Genomic DNA, 20,783 nt, shown 5'->3' with positions numbered 1-20,783 from the left:
TGCTAATAAGCAACTAATAGATGGAACCAGAAATAAAATGTTAATGCAAATATTTGGAAAGTCCATGTTTATATTTGATATAATAGATATATAGTTGTATATTAAAAGAAGTTCATGAATAGTATTTGACTAGTTTTGAATTCAGAAACCAGTGTATGGCCACATACAGATATTTGAAAGTATATTTTAAGCTAGTTTAATTTTATATTAGATTTAAAACTAATTTTTATGGTAATGGGAAACCTTTTACTGTGTTCATGAAAAGGCTATATTATGCAGTCCTTTTTGTAGCCTTTTTGTTATTATTTTATTTTTTTAGAATCTATTATCTACATTTAGATTAGTTTTTAAAGTATCCTTCCTTCACCTTGAGCTGATGAAAACATCCCCATTCGGTGGCAGTGATATGACTGAGCAATAGATAATTAACTGCATGTTTCTTAGGCACTGTTCATTATTTCGGTCCTCGTCCCCTCTGGGGAATATGTTCGTGCATCCCATATGCATGAAAGATAACAGAACAGTGCTGAAATTCTATAAAGAGGGATAAGACATTATTCCCAGCTCAATTTGGGGGTCAGAAGTACTTATGGTTAGGATCAGGCAATTTAGACCACCCTTGAGAAGTCATAAGATGGGATATGCATAACAGGAAATGTTTTTTTTTCCATTTGCGCTAGAATTAACAAAGCATTTTGATGTATGCTAATGTTTATTTTAATCAGTTCCCTAGGCAATGTGTCAATCAGGATGATAAATATATGAAAAAAAAAAAAATGTTAACTTTGATGATAGAGCAAAGTTTCCCAACACCTCACGCTTCCCTTGCCCTGTCTTTCATTTGAACAGATATCCCGCTATGATCAAAAGTCTCAGACACCGCAGCATTCAGCTTCCCTCTCAAAACGTAATTGAGGTGTTTTTGGAAAATTGCAAACCTTTTTGAGTTTTTGGCATCAGTCTAGTTCACTGCAATAAGTTTTGGGGTCGCTGCATAGTAAGCAGACAGTGGTAAGAGGTTGGCTGGAGGCAAAGTGATGAAAATGGTGCATTGATTTCCTTTCGCTGGAAAAATGTTAGTAGATGTAAATAGCTTGAAACACTTATGCTCAGACAAATCTGTTTTTCAGTACACAGTAAGCACTAAAAGAAAGAAAAAACCGCCTTTGATGCAAATCGCTGCTGTTTGGTTGATGGATCCATACAGATATAGATAGACAGATATATGGATGCGTGGTTGGATAACGTAGATAGATAGATAGATAGATAGATAGATAGATAGATAGATAGATAGATAGATAGATAGATAGATAGATACGTGAATGGGTGATATATGGATATAATGTTGATAGATGGTTGTATAGAAAGATGGATGGATGAATGCATGAATGGAACCTGAATAGATGTATATGGACGTATGTATTGTTTTGATGGGTGGATGGATGGATGGATCAATACTGCATAGATGGATACATACAGATAGATAGATAGATAGATGGATGAATCGATAATGTGGATAGATGGATGCATAGATGGACGGATACTATAGCTAAAAACAAACAGACAGATAGATGGATGGATGGATAGACAGACGGACTCAGATATTTCACAACCTTAACCTTAGTTATCTCATAGACTATTAGAATAAATCTGTAAATAAATAGAATTCCATAAATAGAATAAATCTGTAATTCAGGTCACTCAAAAGAACACAATCTCTAAACATAAATCATGCATTTATTGAAATCATAAATCATGCATTTATTTATTTGAATATCTGAGCCATTTGGTTCACACATATTATGCATTCATGCTGTGCCTCATTCTGCGTATTTGTGGGGTTATTTGTTTATAACTGACATTCTGTCCAAATGAAAAGTAATATACACGTATTATAATTAATATTTCATTTAGTTTCTTGGGAGACTATACTGGACTTTGTACCAACTTAGTTATTCATTATAGATTCAGGCACTGTTTGATTTCTGCATGAAATAAGTTTGCTCCACTTTATGTTTCCACAGCTAGAATAAACACGAGCCATCAATAAAAACACTGGCTAAAAAGCGAGCGTTATTTTATTTTATTAAATAGTTATTCTCATGCTAATGACAGAAGTGCAATTATTAATAATTAAGTACCTTTTCTAACCTTTTCCATTCAAAACGAAGAAGCAAATTCATGCAAGTGCAGTTACAACAGTCAGCACCAAATCATGCCTACTAAGAGCGAGCGGAGCTCCTGCGTTCCAAGACATCTAGACAAAATACAACAAAATGGGGCAGACTGCAGTTCCTTACATTACCATAATATGAACTGATTTAATCAGTTTATGGCATGTCTAACACAAACAGCGCAACTGTCAGAACTACAAAGACAAATAAACGCATGCTATTTGAAGCCACGGTCAAAGCGATATCAGAATTAAATAATGCAAAGTCCAACTAAACATACCGGTGTAACTGTCTATGACGGATATTTTTCAACTAAAACATTCTGTCACAGTATAGATTACCATTAATAATTCATTAAAGATGGAATCAACTCATTACAGACTTCTTCTGAAAGCCCCTGCTCAACGGTTTTACCACCCACTGAAGGTAATGGAAGAAATTAGAGCTGTACAGCAGGGAGAGACTCGCTCGAATGAGAAACAGAAAACATATTAAGAAAAGTGTCTTCGCATAAAAAGTCAGAAGATATTCCGTGAGGACTCTTACTGCAAATGTTCCTCTGGGTAATACCGCAGTACTACGGTATGCGCTACAATTCGTCACAAAAGAGCCTGAAAGAATTAAACGCACAATAGTCGATCGTTGTACACTTCACAAGACATATTACAGATATTCATTAGTATAATTATGACAAGCGGTTTATCATATGGCTCCAGAAGAAAATGATCAGCCGTCGACGGGGTAATAATAGCCGTGTCAATACAAAAAATGAGGTACACATCCAGCTTAATTATCAGTTTTATGGTACCACGTTATTGCCATCGACAGGCAGCTTCAATTATTCTCCAAACAATCTGCTTTGTAAGTCTGGATAAAAAAATTAAAATACTAAAAATTAGGGAAAATGTCGGTTCTGGCAGTTACAGAAAGAATTGTCTTCTCACGAAGGGCCTAAAAGTGAAAAAACCTTCATCATTTTCTCCATACAATTAGTGACTTATGATCGGTGTTGTTTTGTTCTGCGGAAAAGAAGGTCATGCCAGTTTGAATTATTACTTGTTTTTGTTTTTAAGCACAAAATGTTAAATAGAGAATAAACATCAGTTTAAAGTAAAACCTTTCTGATAAACCATGTACTTTATCAACAAATTATTTGAGGAAGAGAAACGAAAAGAGCGCATTTAACGAGAAAAATAACTAAATTTAATGTCAACATGGCTCTGTGCTCGGAGGGATCAAAATCAGTTTTAATGAAATACATCAAAGTCGCTGGCACACTGGAGCTCTCTTCTTGCTAAATAAATCCTCTGTTAAGGACGTCTCTTGTAAGTGCTTGGCGATGTTTGAGTCACACAAGAATTAACGTCAGGACATGGATGAGATTTAGAATGACGATAATAAAGTCTAAATATACACAGCGTGCATCTAGCCACAGAACAGAGCCCATCTAGAATATCTAACGGACATTCTCATAGTCATTTTTAAAAACCATGAATAATTATCCATGTCGTTGTTCTGGTTATTTCACGCTGGAAATATCTTTTGAAAGAGCAATTCTGTTTCAAAATGTTCCTAATTGATTGATATATAGAGCTTTTCCTGGAGTCCGTGCGTGTAATGCGTGTGAGATAGAAGCGTTGCATGGGTTTTATTGCATTTAAAGACACTCAGTGCTGTCTAATGTTTCTTTTACTGCCTGCAGTGTGAGCTGAATCTTACCTGTTAAGTATATACAGCTGTTAATAACAAATGTTGGAGTCTGTTCCTGGTTATAGCTCAGCAAATGCACATTAAATTCTGTGCTGTTCAGTCAGAGAGAATTGCAATTTCTTAGGCATATTAAGCAAAGGTTCTTATATAAGGTTATTACAGTCTTGGAATTTTCATTATTTTTAAATTTTGGGGGTTGAATTTGAATTTGATTCCTTTTAGTTATTTCGTGAAGCACAAATAAACCTTTTTCACTGAAGGTGGTTGGAACAGACTTTTCAGAATATTTTAGCTTTTAGTCTAGCCAGAGAAACAAGCCTACAGTCATCTTTAAAATAATTCTTTGTAGGAACTTAGAGAGTTAGAGAGAGATGAGAGAGAGTTAGCTTTTTATGTTAAGGTTAGAGATGTAGCTCTTAAACTGACCGGTAGCATTTTGATTTGTGAACTCACGAAAAAAAAAAAAAAAGCCTCTTTATTGGCCCATAACTGAAAGTTCACTTTGATATGTTCAAACCTTTTCCAGTTATCATCTATCACAGACGCATAACAGTTTTCAGACTGCCTTTTATTTTCCTGAACATGTTTTTCCTCAAACAATACAGTGCTGAAACTATTCTCGGGAGCTGAGTGTGGTGCTTTTGTGAGAGTTGATACAAAATGCTTTGTGTTCGCTCCGTGATAGACACACATAATGGAGCAGCCGGAGAACGAGTGCGTACCATAGAAAGCCGAATATCAGGAGCATTGAAAGTTGTTTATTGTGAGTACGTGAAAGAGGGAGAAGCCAGAGGATACGCTAGATGCAGGCAAACATCTGTACTTTGTGTCAGAGTTTGGCAGAGCGCACATTGAGATGTTGTGTCAGTGTGAATAAACAGTTACTTTATAGAAAGGCAGATTATGAGCATAAGGAGCCGTCTACATGAATGTCTGGTTTCCCTAAGGCTCGATAAACTGGGATAGTCATGCCATTTCAAGCAATATAGCTTCACGTAGATGATTAACTGCTTGGACAGATGAAAAGCCGCACAGATTGCTGATCACTCAGCAGCAGCAGATCTTTGTCTGTTGCTTTAATCATACTCTTTCTTTAAAGTGGACCCGATTTTTCTACGTGAAATATTTCAGCGTTTCCAAGTTTAAAGCAGTATGAAATAATTGGATTTTAGATGTCACCCATATCTCACAGGAAGGTGAAATCCAGGGCAGGACGTTTCAATATTCATATCTCTAAGACAGAACTTAGGCCAATAAAAGAGCTGCCTCTTTCTCAAGCAGCATACATTAAATAATCCAATTTTCAATATTTTGTTGTTATATCTAGATGCTAGTCTGTGCTCAGCATGAACTAAACGGGCGTGTGCAGACCACTGTGGCATATTATTTAACAGATGCCATGGAGCAACCAACCGGACACTTTATATTAAGTGGCTTTAACTACTGCGTGACAACATCTATTGTGTGGAAGTGTGCATTTACATTGTTTGAAAAACACATGCATGAATGTGAAGAAGAGAGTAAAACATGAGGCTTTAATTGCTGAAAAATGACCCTGCTCCATTAACATGCTCACATCTCATTCAAAGACACTCCTAGCATGAGTTATGAGTCGTACAAGTCACAACTAAAACACAAAAATCACAGGATCTGGGCTTAATATGTGATGGAGACATTGATCGTGTCTAATCCTCTCTCAGATCAATCATTTTGTCAAGGAAGACTTTGAATTTTATTGACGGGGACAGGGGTTGAGTTGTGTGCTTATAAATGAGTGAATATTGTAATAGAATTGAAATTGTTGTGGCTGTTTACGTTGAACAAAAAAAACAAAAAAAAACACCCCATCATATATGCGATAGTGACAGTATTATTACCCAATATAAAATTTAATCATTGCAATAAAATTCTAAATGTCTTTTGCATCTGCATATTGATGCTTGATTAAAACTACGATTAAATTTATGCTGAAGGTGTACCCTGTGATAGTTAGTTAAAAGTGAGAATTGGTCTTTAAAGTAAAGTATGACCTTAATTGAGTTGTTACATTAATATTTACACTGTTGACCCTACTCCTGAAACTAACCAATGCACCAAACCTTAACCATATTACACCTCAATAACAACAATATTTTATAGTATTTTTATAATATAATAGAACAGGATATGCTGTACCACACAATTACTTTTTTGTCTAATCACATAGTAGCTGAATAGTTATAAAGTGTAACCACTGACTCCTTAATACCACTGTCGCTCCATATCTTTGAACGCCAAGATAGAGGTGGGGTCAAGATAGAGGTGGGGTCAAGAAAGAGGTGGGGTGAAGGGGGTAAGTGTATGAGAGAGAGATAGTACACAGGATGCATACTGACCAAGCGTGAAAGAGGTTTGAAGCAGGCTGCTGACTGAAGTGAGCATGAAAGAGAAAAGGGCACAGTTTTCTGACTTGAATCAAATACTGAAAAAGAAAAGTTGAGACACTGTAACAACAGGGCAGGGCTTGTGTGATGAGGCATATCTTAGGTTATTAGAGCCTCATCAACACTGCAGTTAAATGGCAAGCAAGCATCTCCTCAGGAGACTGGTTTGTTCCCCATGGATTCACAACAGTGTCTTTGCAGATCCAGCAAGCTACACTCAGCTGTCAGAGACACACTCCGTGGGAGAATGTGTCACAATTGATTGGGCCAGGATTTCAAGCTGCTGAATGGTCTGTGATACTGATGCAAGCAAGGACATGACTCCATAAGATGCATGAACCCCTCAGGTCGTGGACCTCAGGGAATGCACCTTCATTCCTTATCTTTTACTGAAACATCAGCTTTCACTATATTCTTCACAGAGACATTATTTCCCCCATTTTTAATACTTCAAATTCAGCAAACTTACAGTACCTTGTGAAGCAGGTTTGCTAATTATGAAAACTAAGGACAAGAGCAAACCGGCTTCTCTTGCTAGGGATCTAAATTCAAAATATTCAAAATCACATGTCAATTAAAGGGCTAAAAGAAAATCTTGTCCTTCATACTTCAAAACTATTGAGCTTTCAGATGTTTTTGTTGATGAGGAAGGCAGACCTTGCATCCCCCTATAAATGTCTTTCCTCGTATCTATTGTTGGATTCTTTACTGAAAATTGCTGATCCCTGCCAATCAATGTTCTGTCTACGCTGCGTCTCTGACATTCCACTATCATGTCAAGGTGAGGTTATCCTATGGGTCTGCTTATGATAAAATCCTGTATTTATCTCCACTCTTTTTTGAGCTCAAGTTCTATTCTTTTTAACTCTATAAAGTAGCCCTTTCAGACAATATTCAGACATAGCTTCCAATTTCCTTTAAAGAGTTAATACACCCCAAAGTGAAAATCACTTAATCACTTACCCCCAGAGATGGACTGACCATCTGGACATTCTGGAGGAGTCCAGAATGGCCGTTGAACCTGGCTGGTTCATATTCAAATAAAAAGTGTTGACGTTGACGGCCAACAAAAGCGGGCGCTAATGCAATATATTTTGCTTATAATAAATCGAAACTGAAGCAAAGAAGATGAATATACTATTATTAATTCATAAAAAGACAGCAACAATTCTACAACAGGTTTCTTTTGTGAGCTTTTGAGTTAGAAAATACAGTAAAATAGCCTATATGGTGATTAATCTGATGAACATGGCAAACACATGCATGACTTATGAATACTCTCTAAAATAAATGACTTATGAATACTCATCTAAAATAAAGAATTTTAGATGTCTAGAGTATATGTATATCGTGATTTGCATTCTGCTCTTTTAAATGTAGATTTATGTTGAATTTTGTTACAATAATTTATTTCAACCCTTTGCTGAAAAGAAAATAAATAAATAGAAACCATCACATCATTTTACTGGTTATAATGAAAACTATATATTGCACAAATGTGGTAGGATTGCTGTAATATTGTGAGATAGTTTGAGCAGGAATAATAAAAAAAAAAAAACTGGGAAAAAAAAAAACAACAAAATTACAAGCATATATAAATATAAGAGAATATGTTACGAATAAATAAGGTTGGTAGTATTCAAATACAAAAATGTTATAATTTAGGTAAATAACACTGTATAAATTAAATCTAGATTTTTAATCAAAGCTGTTTTGTTGATCGTGACAGTAGCAATACTTATAGGTCCCATTAAGGACCTTATAGGTCCTCTCACATTTGAATTGTTTCTTAGCTGTTTTTATTTACTTGAGACATAACTGACTGTTTACCCAAATGATAGTTAAGCCTTTTCTCTCAGGAATTGTTTCAAATTTGCTACGGTACGGTATTATCACGGTACCCTATTGTATTGTTTCTTGTTTACACACTGTAGCATTTTGAGGCTTTGTACATCCTCCTGCATCCTCCATCACTCCACTTGCCTAAGAGATATTTTGCCCCTTCTCCACCATCTGTACATTTATGTCAGACTTCAAGCCTTGTTATTCTGAACATTAAACTGCATAGATGAATGCCATGTCAGTATTACCCATGTTTACTTATACCTGCTGAAAAAAAGCTATAAAAAACCTCATTGACCTGACCCTGAAACCAAACCTCTGGGGTATCTCTGGGATTAATGCAATCTGGGAATAGGAACACATGCTACTTCCATCTACACCAATTGATCTTAGCAGTCATTGATTGCAAGGCTATACATGACTGGTATAACACATACTGCAAGTTTGCCCACTTTCTTTTCTGCATTTGCAATTTTAGGACGTCTACAGCGGTTCCCAACCCTGCTCGAGGAACAATACATATTTTGGACGTCTCCTAATCAGGTACACCTGATTCATTCCATCAGCTTGTTATTGTAATCCTGAAGATACGAAATGAGTTTCTCTGTTGAAACTCGCACCGTCTGTTCCTTCCTACTTTTCCTTTTTCCTTTTTTATGGACCACATTAGAACAAAGGCCTGGTGGCTTATCCACAACAACCACATATATGCTGCATTCATTTCACAACTCCCTCCTAGGAAGCATCATACATGCATACTCCCTCACTGCACAGTTTGGTTTTAATGAATAGAGATTTCTACATTAAACCTCTTCTCAGTTCTCTTCACTGACTGCAAGTACAATTGAGAATAATAATTGGCTTACACTTGTGTAAATTACATAGCACTACACAATATTAAGCCTTACACCCGACTGTATGTCTATGATTACAGACATTGAGAAAGACTTCAGTAACAGGTATATTTACATTTATATCATGGACTGGGTTCACCTGGATCTTGTGATAGCATTTGTGAGAATACATGAATGAGTTTGAGTATCATCACCAATACTATACAAACGGTATAGTACATTATTTGTCATTTTTACTGGACATTATTTGTCTCCAGTAAAAATAGACACAAAGGAGTCTTTATGAGTTCCACAGATGCCCTTAAATATTCAGCCAGGTTGTATTATCCAATTTTAAACGGATCTCAAAAAAATATTTATGATTAAAACACCAATTAGAAATTATTTTTGGCAAATTGTACATTTCGCCACATATGTGCAAATGATTAATTAGTCTACAATTTGAACAATAAATAAATGCAAATAGCTTATTGATCAGATTTGCTAGGTTGATTTTCATTAAATATTTGTCAATTAAACATTCTTTTATCGTCATCATGCAAAATGATGACAACGGCAATATTCCTAGGTCCAGAAACTAAGTAAATACATCAGAAAAATAGTCCATGTGATGTCAGTTTGTGAGCTTTGAGTTAGAAAATACAGCAAAAAAAAATTGCCTATTGTCACGGTGTGGTTGGAGGAAGGAGCACTCGATGAGAAAATAACTCAATAGTTTTAATCTTCTACAAAAGAGCAAATAATAATATTACAAACAGGCAGTCTATAACCACGCTACTAAAGACGAGACCGGACAACCTGACATGAAACAAACAGCAACTTATAAAGCAAAAGGTAAATGAGCACCAATTAACTACACACACCTGAACATAAGGAGACAATCAAACGAAGACAGAAAGTAGGTCACGCGGAGCACATGAGACATGAAAACAACAAAAAGAGTCCAAATATGTTACACCTGTATGGTGATTAGTCTGATTAACATGGAAAACACTTTTCTAAAGTATAGGTTTATGTTTATCATCATTTAATTCATACAATAATTACTTTATTTCAACCCTCTGCTGAAAAAAATAGAAACCATCACATCATTTTTAATGGTTTTACTGGTTATGATGAAAACTATATACTGCACAAATGCGGTAGGATTGCTGAAACATCATACCGACTGTTTTTATTTGGAAGAAAATCCACGTTCATCCTAGCACACACAGTGAACTCGGAGAGCTATCTGATCCCTCACAGATAGCAACACAACTGCAATATTCCTAGATCCAGAAACAATATACATCAAAAAAAAAATAGTCCATGTGACATCAGTGGCATGGAGTTACATGGAGTTCTGCCATTTCGGAGAGTATCACAACAAATATACACACTTTAACGTATTTGCCGTAATCAGTGTTGTTTATGTTTCGGGGGTAAAGTGTATGTATGCATTCTGACATTACCATCACTCTGAAATGGCAGAAGATGTAACTCTGGGAGAACAATTGTTATTTGTATTGTATTTAATATTCAAAAGGTATTATTGGAGCATCACAAAACTGAAGCTGAGCTACTGATGTCACATCCTGTTTTAACAATGTATTTATAGGTTTCTGCATCTGGATTATTTCAGTTGTGCTGCTGCCTATGAAGGGTCAGACAGTTTTCTGATTTTATAAAAAATATCTTCATTCGTGTTTTGAAGATGAACAAAGGTCTTACGGGTTTGTGACAACACGAGGGTGAGTAATTATTGACATCATTTTCGTTTTTGGGGTGAACAAAGGATTTTTGTAGAAAATTTAGAAAACGTTTACAGAAACTTGCCAGAAACTTTCTGCCCTTTGCGACCTTGCTATTGTAATAAAATAGGAGTTTCACTCTTGCCAATCAAACAAGTTTGGAAGCATATGGCGTTATGGTGGTGGGCGAAGACCACAAGAGTGTGTAAAAATGATTCAACGGTAAAACAATGGTGATTTGTGAATTTTGTCAGGTCGCAGAACACAAATGTTTTGGGTAAGTAAAATGTTACATTTTGGAATTTGTTTAAATGTTTTCCATTTTTAGTGGTTTTGGATGTTCAGTTTTGTCTGTTGGATAATAATATGGGTAAAATCCGGCAGAAATACATTGTAAGAGGTACTTTTAAGAGCAACCTGTTTGCAAAAACCATGATAACTACTAGTGCCCTAGAAACCATTAGCAACCCAAATAGCTAGACAATAAATCCGTTTGTTTGAGGTTTATTCTGTGTGCCTTGATCTGCTTTATTGCAACAAATACAGTTCTCTGCAATTGGCTTCATAAGCGTCTACTAAAATACAAATACCGCTGCACACACCCCAACTCGAGGAATAACATGTTGATGTTCATTATAATTTACTGGTGTGCAGCGCAAAATATTAATCTAACATTGGATCGGCTTCTAAATTGAAACTGATGTAGCACAGGGATAAAATAAAATATTCACCAAAGAGGAAAAAAAACAGTACATAACCAACCTGAAAGATTTTCTCCATCTCAGGTGATTTTTTTTTAAATAATGCTAAAGGTGCATTAGTCACAGGTTTTAATAAAATGTGTAGTGTCACCTCTTATGCTGAAAAGCATTAAAAGATTGAGTCATGACTGAAACCACAGAAATGCAGATAGATACTGTCACAGTTTTCAGTTTATAATTGTATAATATATTTCGGTTTATAGTTCATAATATGCTTATGTGTACTGTAGCTATTGAGGCAAACTATATCATTTCTAATATAAACACAAACACATATACATATATGTGTGTGTGTGTGTATATATATATATATATATATATATATATATATATATATATATATATATATATATATATTATTATTATTATTATTATTATTATTATTATTATTTTTTTTTTTTTTTTTTCAATTTAATTTCATTAATCATTTTATTCCCTACAAATTCTCAAATGATACATGCTTAGTGCATTTTAAAAATGACACATGGACACACAGCACTTGCTGTTGCAAAGCATGCCGTTTTGCTGAGTGCAAAAATCTTCTTGTTAAGATGATTTGTCATTTTTGTATAATTACACAGGGCTGTCAGGGCGACACACTACAGCTGCCTGCAATTACATCTATGCATCAGCCGCTGCTCTTACATGAGCGAAAACCACAATCAGCTTCCGAACAAAGTCTCTGGTAAAGATACTGATTTGTGTGGTTCTGTAATAATGATTTTTTCCTCTTCTGTGTTTCTTGCAGCTGACTTTTAAGTTTATTCAGTGTGTGTCTTTGGATTAGGCTTTGTTTTGATGTTTGCCAATCTTACAGTTATTCGATGCCTTCAGTCATCTCCATGCCAAGCAAATGAGAAACACAGAATAATAATGCTCATCCAATGTAACATGTAGTTCATTTTATTTTAGTCTTTATGCAATCAGTAACACTATGGATGCTCCCTTTTATTCACATGCACTTATTCGTGTATTTTTATTCATTTTTAATCATTTGTGCAAATGTCCTTCACACTATTTGACAACTTGCAAACTAAATATACATTAAATGTATAATTTATTTATTTTTAAAGTTTGCAACAACACCTCAGGAGCATATTGCTACTATTATGCAGTTATAAAGAGGAGACTGGAAACGTGTACCATTTAAAAATTTGCATTGGTACTGTAATAAAAAGAAATCACTTTAATATTACATTTTTGGCCAAAATGCAATCTGTAACGTGGGGTTTGGGTCTGTTTCCTGTTCATGGACTCATTACATAATCAAACAAAAGCAAAGTGTTTTTGGCGAAAACATTATGCATAAAACATTTTTGCAAGATTAAATTCAATAGTGAGTTCACAAAATAAAAACATTGGCCTTATTGTACGGCTGTACCTATTAGTTGCTTATTGGTATGCATATCATTGAAAAATTAGCCATTTATTAGCGCTTATTAAGCAGAAATTAATGTCTTATTCTACATGACCCTATCACGGATACATACAACTAATTAACTATTAATAAGCAACAAATTAAGAATTTATTAAGGTAAAAGTCGCAGTTAATAGTTAAGAAGTGTTACCTATTCTAAAGTGTTACCAAATTATCACCGCACAAGATGATTTTGAAGATTTTCCTTTGCACTTTGCCTCTGCACCGAGGCAACTTTATCTATGAATAAAAAATGCTGATTGGAGAAACGTGAAGCTGCTATTAATGAAAGAATCTGATCATTTGTTACGCAGCTTTGCATTTCATAAGAGCATAATGAGAGAACAGAAATGTGTTTATTTTCATGTAGCTTCGCCTTTTTGAGCATAATGAGGCAGGACGTCAAACATAATGTCGTGATGAGGAGAAGGAACTGAGATGAAGGCCATTATGTTACATTATATATTGTTTAGTCCAATGGTTCTCAACTGTTGAGTTGCATTCTAAAATTGGGTCACGGTATCGTCTGATAATAGCTGAAATTATTATAAACGCAAACTGTAAAATGCAGCTAACCACATAATCACACATAGTTAGCGTAATAAAATAATTGGCTTATTAGGCCTATTGAAAAGAAGAGAAAATGGTTTTCAAACTGCATCTTTTACATATGTTAAAGTCAGTGTATCCAGTCTAACTCTTATTTTTTTAAGCATTAATCCGTTTTTTCATAACATGGCTAATACAGTTTTTAATATACACCAAAACTGATCTGCGCAAATCACTCCTCGTATTCAGAGCTGACTTTTACACTCTAGAAGGTGATATTACAAATGCACAGCTTTTAACTTCACTTTTAACTGATGGACCGGAGTCGTGTGGATTACATTATTAATTCATTATTAATAAATGATTACTCGAACGTTATTGTGATGATTTTATCTGACGGCCCCCATGCCTAGTATCCTTTGGTGAGCAAATGATGTAATGTTTAATTTCTCCAAATCTGTTCTGGTGATGAAGAAAGAAAAAACTCATCTACATCTTGGATGGTCTGAGGATGATATTATTATCTTTTTTGGGTGTGAGGAATTCCTTTAATCATTATGCATGGCTGGTCCTATGCAGTTTGTATAAGTTCTGTCTATTGATTTGAGGACTGTGTAGTCCAGCGCAATCCAATCCGAGACCTGAAGCCACTGATAATTACTGGTTAAGGTTAATAGTTAAAATAAAATACTATTTTATTTCTGTCATAAATGCCACACTATTCCACAAAGACCAATTAGGCATCATGTTGCAAAATTAATTCAGTTATTTAACAGAAGATAATCATATACCCACTGGGGTACAATTTGAGAGTCTGGTCAGATAATAATTATCTAACTGAAAAATTATCACTTTATTTATGTTTATTCAAAAATATGCTCTCTTTTCAAAGAAGGGAAATTGGAGCTGTATGTGACATTAGAATAAACAATAAATTTCAGGCAAAATGTCACTGTTTAAAACACTAAACAATGAGCATCTGCTTTAGGAGGCACTGGGGATAAATGCCAACATGAATGAATACTAATGGAGGTATTTGTATGTAAAGTGTAATTTAAGCACTCATACATTTTCATACATTTGGTTAAGTGATCACCCCCCGAAATGCAGTTTTGCTGTTTTGTTTTTATCCATTTTGCTGTGTGGTGTTCCAGCACAAAAAAACGTAGAAGCTGCTCGTTCATGCAGGTAACAGCGTCCCCGGTGAGAAAGTTCATGGCAGAAACCTCCAGTGTGAAGTTTGATTTTGAAAAGCGAGAGGGGGGAGAAGACGTGAAATGAGATTTGGGGAAGGTAGAGATAGAAGAGAGGCAGAGGGAAAAGTGTGAGTCATTGTATCTGACCCAAATGTCAACTTTTCTCCCAGAGTTCTGCCGCACTGAAACCTCGGGGCTTGTGAGATGAAAGAAGCGATGATTCTGGGTCAGCAAAAGTAACGTACATTTTTTTTCTTCTTCATCACTTTCTGCTTTGGGTATAATGCAAAAGAACAGTTTGACTAGCGTTAAAAAACGTTTGCAGTCTTGCATGAAACACAAAGTGAAACCTGCTGTCTGCAGCAAAACTCATGGTGCTGTGGAAGTGGTCTTAGTAAAACATTTATATTTTGGATGCAACAAATATTAATTCATGTGACTTTGTTGAAAAAGAAAAACATTGGACCAATGTCTAGTACAAGGTGAGGATTAAATGGTACATTATAATTAAATATCGTTTGCGATTTATACATGCACTTCCATGTACCTACCTTGAAAATTTGGCAATATCAGGTAACTATCTTTATTATTATATCAAGGGGTCATTATACAGAGTAATTACATACTTAGGTACTTAGTAGTAGCCATTGTACTTGAAATAAAATATACTTATGTAATTAAGTTATGGAATAGCCTGTAATTACAGTTTGTAATTATGTAAATGTAACAGGCAGCTACTGTTACATATACGCTACTTACGCTTACTACTTACAATCTTTATATGCTTTATTTTAAGTAGGTATGCCTGTGTAATATTCTGTAAAATTACTGTAATATTGCAATGTCCACAGCATGGACGGTTTTAGGGTAACTACCTATTCACTAAGTTACTTCAGCACATGCTCTCACTCATGTGCAGCATTTATGTGCAAAAGAAAGTGTGTGACAAAGTGAGTTACTTTAATGTATATAGCTAATTACTTAGATTATGACCCTGTACCACAATGATGTTAACTTTAAAGGTGTTTGTGACATTATAAATGTTTAGCGTTCTTTAAGTATAATTTGATCTAATGATCCTGTTTAATGAGTGGCTTAGCTCCGCTAGTATTGCAGTATGAATCAGTCTTGTTTACAGCTTTATTATATTGAAATGTAAGATTTCAGGGTGAAAATACCTTCCAACAACCATTATTAAGGACATCTGTATTAATGTTATATTTTAAATCGTATTTTATATATAACATTTATTTAATTGTTTTGTAATCTTCATTACACAATACAAATTGTTATTCTCACAGATATTGGGGATATATCTTTCAGTCTACATTTCATATTTTAGGGTTGTGATGTTACTGGCTTTGCGGGATGGCTCCTAGTCAAGTCTCAGCAAAAGAGACTTGTCACGGTTGCGCTTTCGCGGGACGGAGGACAAGAGGCGTAGGCTGAACTTAAATGGGTTTAATCTCGAAAAAGGCAAAATAAAGATACAACGGCAGGCAGGTAGAACAGGCAGGCAGGATAAACACAGGTATGGACATCGGGTAGGGACCTTGACGATTGGACCAACTGAACTGAAAACACAAGACTTAAATACACGGGGTAATTGACTAAATTAACGACACACAGCTGATGACAATGATACAATAAACACAGAGGGAAGGCAGGGCACAGGGAGCACATGGCATGGGACGAAAAACATAAACAACGAGTCCAGATTCGTGACAAGACTGTCCAGTAGATTAGTACAAAGATACCAGTATGAGAGAGCTCCCAGCAGTTCAAAGCTGAAGAATGCAGGTAAACCGAAAAGCCAAAGTACAAACTTGTATCATGGTACATCACCCACAGAGTCTAAAGAATCCCTCAGCTCTAAGGTGTCTTGGAAGAGAACATCACCCAAAATTATTTGCCTATTCTGTGGCAACAAAGATCACTACATCACTCGATGCAGCAGTAAAAGAGATCAGTCTGTAGCTGAACTTTGCATGTGGATTTCGGAGGGAAAGTGTTGCAGGAAATGTGTTCATTCTCATGCACCTGAGACCTGTAAATACCAGTGCTTCTAAACCACAAATCAAAGACATTCCAAACTTATACCATATTGGATGATGGAGCACAGCACACCATATTCTGCCAAGTGCTGTCCAGCAGCTCCAATCCCTTCATACAGTCAGACCGGACACTACTCACCTTAGTGGCACAAAGGTCACCCTTTAAAATCTCGCCAAGAAGTAACACAGATAAACTCTACCAGGTGTTGCGAGCATTTAGAACATAAACTTCTGGTCTTCATCAGGTGACGCAGTCATACCCATTTCAGGCTCTTCGGAGACAGTATGCACATCTAAGGGGAGTTCCACTACAGCCATTTCATAAGATGCTGGTACTCATTGGTTCAGACCAAGTTCAACTCGACATAGCCAAAGAGCCAATTCACCAATGCACCAAAGTGGACTCAGTAGCAGCCCATACAGCTCTCGGGTGGGCCCTCCAGGGAGCAGTTATGTGTACTAAAGATGAGGCCCCAGTGCAGCAATGTTTCTTTCATTCTACTGCTCACCCTGATGATCTTATCTATAGAAATGTGGAATTATTACGGAAACTAGACAAGTTGCCTTTTTTTATAATGAGTAGCTGGTGGTTCTCTCAAGACAAGATAATGTCCCAAACAAACTAAGTTAGTGTACAGTGGGTACAATGTTACGCTACCCCTCTTGTGTGAAAGTCAGATGCTCTTAAGCTGAAAGGACCAATGCAATCTGAAATTCCAGAAAGATCCTGTGAAGCCCTCATGAGAAATTGCCAAACTCATTGATGCAAGCTATGTGGCCAAACTGCAGCCCAAGCAGAAGAATCATGGTACCTGCACCACCATCTGGTGAGCCATAACAATAAGCCACAACTGGTTTTCAATTGTTTGTTCAATTAAAACAGGGTCTATCTCTCAACTCTTTCCTGGTCCCGGACTTAGACCATCACTGCTGGGCATCCTGCTACAATTCAGACAGCATCTTGCAGCTGTAAGTTCAGATATCAAGGGCATATTCCATCACGTTTACCTCCTGCCAAAGGACTGACCCATTATCTGTTTCATTTGAAGAGACTTGCAGAGTGAGAACCCCCTAGAAGCAGTCCATGCTGTGCCATCTTTGCTCTGCAACATCCTGCTTCTGAAACCAAATATCCAGGGCTACAAGAAATAGTACACCAGAACTTGTATGTGGACAATTGCCTCACATGCATTCCTACTGTTGCTGCCGCCAAACAGACAGTAGATCAAATACACAGCATGTTAGCAGAGAGAGAGATTTGACCTCAGTAGTTTTATTTACCTCAGTAGGATTTGACTAGTAGTCACCCAACCGTGGTTTCTCATCTTCCTACTGAAGCCCGCTCCTCCACCACAGAGCAGAGGTTAGTTTAAACCCATGTCAACCCGATGAAGCCCATATTAGGGCTGCAGTGCAACTGTGCCACTGATTTCCTTGGCTATCAATACTGGTTGTTACATTCCCAATCCCCAAGTCTAGGTGTGGGACAGTGAGGAACAAGCTAACCTAAAATTTAAGGAAAAATTGAGAATTGAGAAACGTGTAAGGATCACTCCAGTCCTCTGTCCCAGAAATGAAATGACAACTTTGTTAGGGAAAAAAAAGGCTTAAACAGTTTATTTAAAAATCAAAAGCATGGGAGCAACAAAATGTCTTAAGGGGAGGGCCAGGCCAAAATAACAAACAAAACAGTGCCTAACTAATGTCTAACCTAACCAGGTAAAACAAGCAAAATAACCAACAAAAGCTTTCCTCCAATCCCTCACTAACCATAAACGAAGACAAATTTCATTTAAAAAATTAAATAGTACCCTCCCCCTACAGCTTCCCATTTACTATTATACAAACTAGGTATCAAAAAGGTTACAATACCTTTTGATACCGCTAACAAAAAGAAAAAATATTTAAAGTAAATTATTCTAATGGACCTAATAGTCAGACTACTCTGCTGATCAACAGGTTACTGGTAACAAATTACAAGGTTACTCACTGAGAAATTCACACTACTGGTTCAACTTTACATCACAATCAATAGTGAAGTAAAAGATAGAAATTCGAGTCTGGAGCAGGGGAGAAGTGAACCTCCTCAAACAAAGTTCACACTGCTCTTTTGTGGTAGCACTGTCTGCAGCACACTCCCTGATGAGAATCACTTGTGGGCAATTGCAAAAACAAACACAGAGTGAGAGAGAGCACATACACAGGTCACAAAGCCACACCCAAGGGGGCAGGTCAACATAAATATATATACACATCCTATGGACGTAACGCCACCAAGAATATAAACCAAGGTTTGTAGTGAACTCTTTCAACACTCACTATTAACTCAATATTTCCTTGAACAGCAAGGAAACAATTTTATGCCTTTGAGAGGGCATCAGCCATTACATTTTCAGAGCCTTTCTTGTGACGGATATCCAGGTTATACTCTTGGACACAAAGAGAAAACTGTAGTAGTCGCTGGTTTGAACCTGACATTCGAGAAAGGAACACTAAAGGGTTATAGTCAGTGTACACAATGATAGGATTGGGATTACTCCCCAGATATACTTCAAAATGCTGAAGAGCAAGCAACAGTACTAGAGCTTCCTTTTCAATCATAGTTCTGCAGTACCTTTGACAACTCATCCTCCTGTAATAGGATGGCCCCAGCTCCTACAGCATTTGCATCCACTTGCAGTTTGTAAGAAAACTTGAAGTTTGAAGCAGACAGGACATGGCAGAGCAGATCTTTGACAGCCTCAAATGCAAATTGGCAGTCATCGGTCTATAAAAACCTTTGGTTTGTACTGAGGAGGTCTGAGAGGGGAGAGACAATGATAGAGAAATTGGAACAGAAACCTCTGTAATATCCAGTCATACCTAGGAAGCGTCTCAGTTCACGTTTGTTGCAAGGCACAGGGAAGTCGAGGACGGCAGAGATTTTTGCCTCAACAGACTTAACTATTCCATTGCCTACCTGCTTGTCTTATGAGACAATTCCTTTTGCAAACTCGTATTTGGCAAGGTTTAGCGTCAAAGAAGCTGCAGCCAGGCATTTGAAAACCTTTTCAATGGTCTGTAGGTGGTCTGACCAGTTATCTGAATGCACAACAATATCGTCCACATATACTTCACTGTTTGATACATCTGACAGTATCTGATGCATCATACGCTGCAAAGTGGCAGGAGCATTTTGCATGCTAAAAGCTAGAACCGTATATTGTAAGAAGTTGTCAGGGGTGACGAATGCAGGAACTTCAGAGGCACGTTGTGCGAGAGGTACTTGCCAATAGCCTTTTAACAGATCCAACTTGGTAACATATTTTGCCAAACCAACTCGATCTACACAGTCTTTCATTCTAGAAAGGGGAAAAGAGTCAGGTTTTGTTAAACTGTTGACCTTCCGATAGTCTGTGCAAAAACGAAAGGTTTTTGGGACAAGCAAGCAGAACTCCATGAACTCTGGCAGGGCGTAGCAATACCGTGCTGCAACATATACTCAACTTCGGTCTGCATGATTGCACGTTTCTGAGGATTAAGTCTATAAAGATGTTGCATTATGGGGGCAGCATTACCAACATCAATAGCATGAACACATACAGTAGTTCTACACGGTACATCACTAAATATGGTAGGAAAAGAACAGATTAATTTAGTTGCGTCCTTAGATTGTGTAACAGTCAGATGTGAAAAGAACTGTGGAAGGTTTTGCAGGACTGCAGAATTCTTTTTGCAAAAATTGTGTTAACACAAACTTCCTTGGAGTAACAGAGCCCACATATCTTTTGGAAATAAGAATCAACCTCTGTCTCTCTGAACGGAGGTCAAAGTCCTATATATTTGCTAACATCAAAACTGTCACTGAAAGACAAGCAAGAAAACCCTGCATATCAGTACTACCAGCAGAAATTTAGAGTGATAATACTGATGGGGGCCTAGTACTTGGTGACAGAACTGGCTTTTTTAGCTAACCACTTTGATTCAAGATCTCTGTCAGCTTGTGTCTCTACCACACAAAGTCTAACCATTTTTGCCTCACATTCCTGTTTTTTAATCAAAAGATCCATTTCTTTTATCTTTAAGGCAGAGAC

The sequence above is a fragment of the Puntigrus tetrazona genome, chromosome 24 (genome assembly GCF_018831695.1).
Source record: "Puntigrus tetrazona isolate hp1 chromosome 24, ASM1883169v1, whole genome shotgun sequence".
In the NCBI taxonomy this organism is placed as follows: domain Eukaryota; kingdom Metazoa; phylum Chordata; class Actinopteri; order Cypriniformes; family Cyprinidae; genus Puntigrus; species Puntigrus tetrazona.
Note: the sequence above shows the minus strand (reverse complement) of the source record.